This window comes from Cygnus olor, chromosome 6 (assembly GCF_009769625.2).
Source record: "Cygnus olor isolate bCygOlo1 chromosome 6, bCygOlo1.pri.v2, whole genome shotgun sequence".
Lineage (NCBI taxonomy): Eukaryota > Metazoa > Chordata > Aves > Anseriformes > Anatidae > Cygnus > Cygnus olor.
In genome coordinates this window covers 2,696,491-2,703,843 of record NC_049174.1, presented here as the reverse complement: position 1 = coordinate 2,703,843, position 7,353 = coordinate 2,696,491, and positions in this window count along the sequence as shown.

Sequence of the window (7,353 nt, the reverse complement as noted above, 5' to 3'; positions counted from 1 at the left end):
GTCTTGTGTATTCCTCTCTGTCTCCCAGAATCTGGGTCTAGCAGGCAGGGTGCACACCTTCACTCTAGTCCTCATTCGTAGTAAGTTGTGCATATCCTCAGTGAGAATCCTGAGCTTCTTGCCCAGTTTTATTCTGGTACCAAGGTGCTGATCTGCTGCTGCAATGTTCTAAAATTGCTTTCTCTCAGCTTGTGCCGTATTCAGTTTTTCTTCACAATGGAACAGTTAGCAACATCAAATAATAGTTTCAGACATGCTTTTACACTAAGAAATCTAATATTCTGAACTACTAATTAGTAATTTTTATGTCCTACATTTGATTTTAACCATATAATATCCCATTTGTGATACTATGACATGGTGTTTTATGTACTTATGCATTTTGTGAATATTTTAAGAATATAAAAAATATTTTTGAGTAGCTAATATTGAAATCAACTTTATTTACATTATTTGATTGCTTTGGGAGATTATATGAGGTGATAAAAACTTCCCAGAAATCTTGTCCATGGGTCTAACAGCAAAATTAGTCTTATTCTCAGACTGCGAGAACTGTTCTATATTTAGGTTTCCAGTTAATACGTTAACATTTTTAACATGATTTATGCATGTTCAATTAAGATTAGAAGAAAGGGGAAAATATATACTCCTAAGGAAACAACTTTATTACTTCAAAAATTAAAACACTTGATTACAAGGAGAAGATCTTGAAACCTGACTTCCACTCTTCAAGGCTGTTTCCTTTATCTTGTCTGACTTGTTTAATTTCACTGTGGTCATGATTAAGTGCTAAGCCCAAGTGGACTCAAATGTGGATGCAAATGCTAATTATTCACGTGTTACTGGAATGCTCTGAAGAGTTTCAGTATTACGTTATTGACTATATATGTTTTAGCAAGCTTGAGTCTCTTTAAAACAGCATTACTTGTTCTGATCCACATCATCCTATAAATTATTCCCCTCTGGTTTCTTCTTACTACTTCAGTTAACCTTATTTTTTGGTTCTTTTAATCTATGATTTAAAGTTAATATTCATATGCTGTTACATAATTTTTAGCTGGGGGATTAATTTTGTTGATTTGTAGCTCAATTTCATCCCTTATTTAAGAACATGGGGGTTGTTGTTAATTTAAAAAAAGAAAAAAAAATAGTCTGCCGATGTATCTGTTGCATGTTCTGTCTCTGCAATAGCTACCTTCTATGTTGTTTGGCAATGCAATGGCTTACAAGCAGTGAAACTTCTGGAGGAGCTCTCTCGGAACATGAGTCTCTTGCTGCTCGATAGCAAACGGCAGCAGCTGGGGCGCGGGATGCGTCCTGCTCCCACACACCCAGCAGCGGGGCGCTTGGGCAGCATGTGAGACCAGGCGGCTTTCCATGTCACCTCGCCTGGCTCTGAGCCGGCGGGTGCTGTGGAGAGCAAGAAGTGTTTGGGTGCACATGGGGGAGACCTGGCAAGGGGGGGGAAGGCTCAAGGTTATCTGCAGGTGGTATTTTGCCTTGAATAAGGTTTGGCGTGACCTTTGGGCACGACCTAATCTCACTGTTGATAGCGTTTCTTCTGGTTATTTAGAAGTGGATGAGAAAAGCATTATAATGCTGTGGACAGGAAGGGAAAAAATCACAGTCTCAATCAAAAGCCCATTTTGACAAAATGCTATGACTAAAGCAAACTTTGAGGATTAAATTTATATAATTATGGGAATTAACAATGCAGAACATAGTCATTTCTTTCGCTGCTGACTTCATTGTCTGAGTCTTTGTCACATGGCTAAGTCCTTTTTTTTTTTTTTTTTTTCCCTAGCAAAGAACTATTCATGGCAAACCAGGGAACAAATTGCTGCTTTTACAAGCTTGAAACTTTCCATCATTATGGGAAGGAAGTTCTTACTAGAAGAACACACAAAATCACTAAATGTACTTATGTGTGAGTGAGATACATAGTACTTTTCATTAGATAAATTAGGACTGTATTAGAGGTTAATTTCGGCTGAACCTTTGATGTGTGATAATTTCAAACTGTTGAAAGCAGCTCTTCAGTCCCAGAGTGCTTATTTCATAGTGTCATTATTTCAAACCTGAATGAATGTCTGTCATCATGATTTCCCAAATCACCACTGTTTTTTGCGCTGTTCACTCCCAGAGAACTAAGCACATTGGTCATTGCCTAAATATAATAACCAACTATATCTTAAACATGTCATAGAAAAACTATGCTATATATAACTATACAAAACTTATATATACTATATAACTATATATGTAACATACTAAACTATACTATTAGGAGTTATATGAAAAACGTTTTCCATTACATTTTCTTCTGTTTTCTTTTGTTGGTGTAGAGGTAAAGTACAACTGGAAGGGCATAATATACTGCAAAGCTTTAATCTTTCTAAAGCTTTCCAAACATCCGTGAACAGAACAATTCCAGAATAAATTTTATAACTTCACAAGGAAACTAGTTGTTGTTCACGTTTGTCAGTTCAGAGCGGCTCCTAGTTCCTTAGCATGTGATTGTGCCATTCATCTTTATTGACAATGGAGTTGGTACCAGAATCAACAGGAAATTTTTAAAACCAATGTTAGGTTTTGTTTTTTCCCAGTTGGTGTTCCTCAAGGTGCAAGCAAGCTTCTTTTGAACTGTAGGTGCTTGATCACAATGTATCTTAGTCTAAGAAAACTTTTATTAGATAAAAGTTCTCAAAACTTGTCTTTGTTCCAAGAAATTAAACAAACAAACAAACAAACAAAAACACCTGTTGGTGACAGTTAGGGTTCTTCTCTGGTATTTCTGAGCCTGTATCATTTTTGTACTACAGGAATAGAAATTAAAAGCAACTTTTTTTTGAACAGTGGAAAAGTGAATGTGAGGCAGCTTCAGTAGCCAGCCTTATTTTGCACATTGTATGTTAATGTGAGAGGTGGCGTACTTTTGAGTACAAAAAGATTTTGTACAGTGATCAGCTGCATTTTATCTTGTTGGTCAAAAAGCAACTCAGTGACATGAGCGCAGAATGCAAACTCCTAGTATGTGGCAAACAGACATTGTTTTAAAAAGATGACACTTTATCCCTCAAAACTGAAGCAAACAAACAGGCTCCAAAACATAGGAGGGACCAAATAGTAATGCAAAACAGATAGTGTATTGCTGACTACCTGCATTATTTTTGACTTGGGCATGCTATAATATTCTTCCATACTGTTTTGCTTTTAAACTGTAGCAGAATAATTTTGGTAGTCATTGCCTGTGTCTCTGTTCTTGGCCTCTTCTCTTATTTTCTAGCCAAAGCTGTCATTTCACATAAAAGTCCAGTCATTTACCTTTTTGCATTTGTGAGTATTGTGAGTGAACTCTCTGTAAAATCTTTATCAACAACAAAGTGAGGTGTTTTTTTGTTTAAATAGCACACTTCAATCCAGGCTTTGAATTTAAGTTACTATGAAGTTGCCAATGACAACTTGAACTTGTAATTTTTCCTGAAAAAGGTTGTTTCGTAGTAGAGGTGATACAGGACTAAAAGCACTCCTGGTCCCATTTATTACTACGTGCTGACTTTCCTGTCTTCTTTATGTAAGTCTGTTTATGCTACTAATTTATTAATTTTTACAGCTATCTCGAGAATCTGTGTAGCAACCTTGATGCTTAGATTTGACCTAGTCTGATGCGACCTTGTGCATTAGTCAGTTTTGCAATTGCTTTCTTTATGTTTGTTCATTCTTAGCTTGCGAAGTAGTGGGACCGCTTAGATACCTTCAGACCTTTTCTTACCTCGTTTACCTCATCATGGCTTCTACATGTCAGGCCTGAGTGGAGATTCCAATCTGCTAATGGTTTCCGTGCCAGACTTCTTGTATGGAAACTGGCCTTCAGGAACCCTTCTTCCTTCTACGTCTTCCTTCTGAATTTCAAATTCCTCTGCTGCACTTTTCACCATATTAGTGACCTGGTAAATGGGAGGTAGCAGGGATTGCTCATTTTATTTTGTCACTTTGTTTTGAATGCTTTTTTGGTGGTAATGATAGAATCACAGAATCACTGAATGGTTCGGGTTAGAAAGGGCCTTAAAGACCACCTAGTTCCAGACCCCCTGCCATGGGCAGGGACACCTCCCACCAGACCAGGTTGCTCAAAGTCCCATCCAGCCTGGCCTTGGGCACTACCAGGGATGGGACATCCATAAGTTCTCTGGGCAACCTGTGCCAGTGTCTCACCACCCTCAGAGTAAAGAATTTCTTCCTTATATCTAGTCTAAACCTACCCTCTTTTAGTTTAAAGCCATTACTACTTGTGTAATCAAATAGTTCACAGCAAACTTACGTTGCTGTACAATCCCATTGTCTCAGTCCTTTAACAGTACTCTTGTGTAAGTGGTTTCAAGGCCCAATACGCACCTCAAGGGGAAAGGACATTGTCCTAATATATTTTTATAACATCTAAGACAGTGGAGCATGATACAGAGTGGAGTCTACCTTAAGCAATGGATAAAAGTAAAAGAAAACCATGCTTTTTTACCTGTGTCATTGAATTCATTTCTGATAGACATGTGGCGGTGAGGAATCAGGTGCCAGTCCCAGCACCGCCGGTTATGAGGAGCATGTGTGTGATGCGACCCTGTTACAAAGCAGGAATTCAGCTTCCCAAGCAAGAGCTGAAAGTCGTAAGCATGGTGGGTTTACCAAATTAAGAAAAGAGAGTAAGACATCAGCTCTATAATCCCATTCATAGCAACGGTATTACACGTTCATGAATTTAGGGTTTTTCCTCTTCAAAGGACCACTGAAATGTACTAGCACATTATATTCAAAGTTCAGCCTTGATTTTTGATCCTGATCAAAGGGATACACTTCAAGTATTTTGACATCTAATCCTTTTTCCTCACTTTGATCATTTCAAACTGAGGTACAAGTAACCACTTCCACTGCCTGTGTTAGCCAAGACTGAAAAGCATCTTATCTGCAGATAATGGATGCTGCTGCTTGGAACTTCATCCCCTTGATATTTGAGTGTAAAAGATGTCTCTCTTCTTTTGCCTGGGGTTTTTAACACTGTTGCACAGTATCATGGGAAAAAGGGGAAAAATTCAATCTACAAAGTACTTTTTAAAAGAAAAATCTATTAAATAATAATTTAGGGCCATCAGATATGAAACCTTCATAGGGTATGTGTGAATTCTGTGCAGTACAGTGTCAATGAGGCCTTAGAGAGTAATAAAAGATTAAAACAAACAGGCGCTTTATTGTTGTAATATAAAATTTCTCATGAGATGCAATCATTAGGCAGATCATTACAGACTTTTTTTTTTCCTTCTTGTATCGTAAAACAGAACTGGCATTTACTGGGGCTGATATCTTGCACAATAAACTATCAGAAAGATTTATGGTGGCAGCAGAAGCCACATAAAAGTTCTGTGGTGTTGAGTGCTATGGGATGGGCGCCAGCAGCCAGCAGCCAGAGGGCTCGCCAGAGTTCCCTCCAGTGCCAGTGATGGGGCAAGGGGGTCCTAACCAGTCTGCTGTAGTCATCTGCTTTTGTCACCAGGTTGCTTTGAGAAGATAGTAAATTCTTGCAGCTGTGCCACAAGGTTGGCCTTGAAGCTGTAGCAGTACGACTGTGACCCAAAATACTTGTCTAATATATCACTTGGTAAATTTAAGAAGAATAAATGCTGGGGAAAGTCATTTCCTGGTTTTATGTTTCCTCTTTTTTAATGTGCTTTTAAAAATCAAAAGAGATTATTTGTATTCAGTTCTGCAAAGGAAGTATTGTGTGTAGGGTTAAGTAGCTGAAAATAGCACCATTTTGCATCCATAAAATATCACCAGTTTCTTAAAACTTTTTTTTTTTTTTTAATTTTAATGCTGTCTTGCTTTAGATGTCTTTGCCTTCCTCAGACAATATTGTTAAGCATCTTTTAAGAGGGACCCATATCGTTTTTTTTTTCAAGAGTACGTAGGGAAATGCAGGGAAGATAGTACCAAAAGTGAGGAATCCTGCTGTCCAGATCTTAACCACAGTGCTAAGCAACTGGATTCCATCTCCAGTCTTTCCAAGTCCTTTTAGCTGCTTGCTTTCCTCCTGTGCAACCTTCCTTTTTCCACCACCTTTTTCCTACTCCCTGCCATTATTTTCTCCTGCTTTTCCCTGCTGAGGTCCTGTACTTCCTCCCAGGCTTCTTCTTTCTGGACTTTGACCCCATCTCTCCTAATGTGGTGGCTCCATGAGTGGTGAATCGGGCAACTGTTTGGGAGCAGGAGGGGAGTGTGGACAGGCCCCAGTTCCCATCTCCGGGCTCCACCAGACGTGGCAGGGAGGAGAAGGATGTCCTCAGGCCTTGGAAGCACCAGGATGGGCCTCTGTTGGAGCAGGTGGAGAAGCTAAGGAGAACTCGCTGTTACTTGCTTACAGCCTTGCTAATGAGTGATGCTTCACCTGCTGTGACTGACAACATGGGAGACGAACCACTCTCACGTCAGTTGAATGGCACTCGGCAGAGCTGGGATGGCTGCTCGGTGTCTGGGGCCTTCTCACAGTTTACATCTCACTTTTGTTTCTGGTCTGGTCCACAGTGGGAGCTGAAAAATCTCGCAGCGGCTTCATGAAGCAAATAAGTCCATGCCTAATGCACGTACGGCTGTCAAGAACTTTGTGGGACTTGTACTGCTTTTTGTGTTTTATGGACAGCAGGGCTGAAAAGGAAACAAGTGCCAGCAGGTAATTTTGTTTTCCAAATAGTCCAGGCGTGAAGTGTGTGAGCTTCATTTATCATTCCAGCTGAATCTCTGTGGAGACTGACCTCCTGTTTGCCCATTTTTTATTATTTTTTATTATTTTTTAGTTTTCCTTGACTAAGTGTTGCCTGCTGGAACAAACATTTTTGAATCTGAATTTCTAACCATGCACAAATGATAAATTGCTCTGTTTGTTCAAGAAACATTTTTGGAGGAATGTTTTAATTGTAATTAATAAGAGGGGAAAAAAGGCTGATCATTGTTGCAGGCATTCTTTGTAAGCAAAAACTGTGTTGATAGCATCAGCAAAGACAATAGATGCGAAAAACAATTCTGTAAACTTGGAGGGTTACAATTACATGATTTATTTATTTTACGTACAGATATATTAGGAATTTATCCTTTGTTTCAGAAAATGTTAATTTTAGAAAAGTATTAAGCTATAAATACTGAGATGAATTTGCTACAGCTTTCCCCCATCATTTACCAGGTGTAGAAAAGACCAAGTTAAAATAGCAATGAATGTTTTACACGGGTTTTTCCAGTTTACCTGAGGTTCTTTATCATGGAGATGCTACGACTAAGACAAAAAGACAAAATATTGCTACTAACTCTTTTATT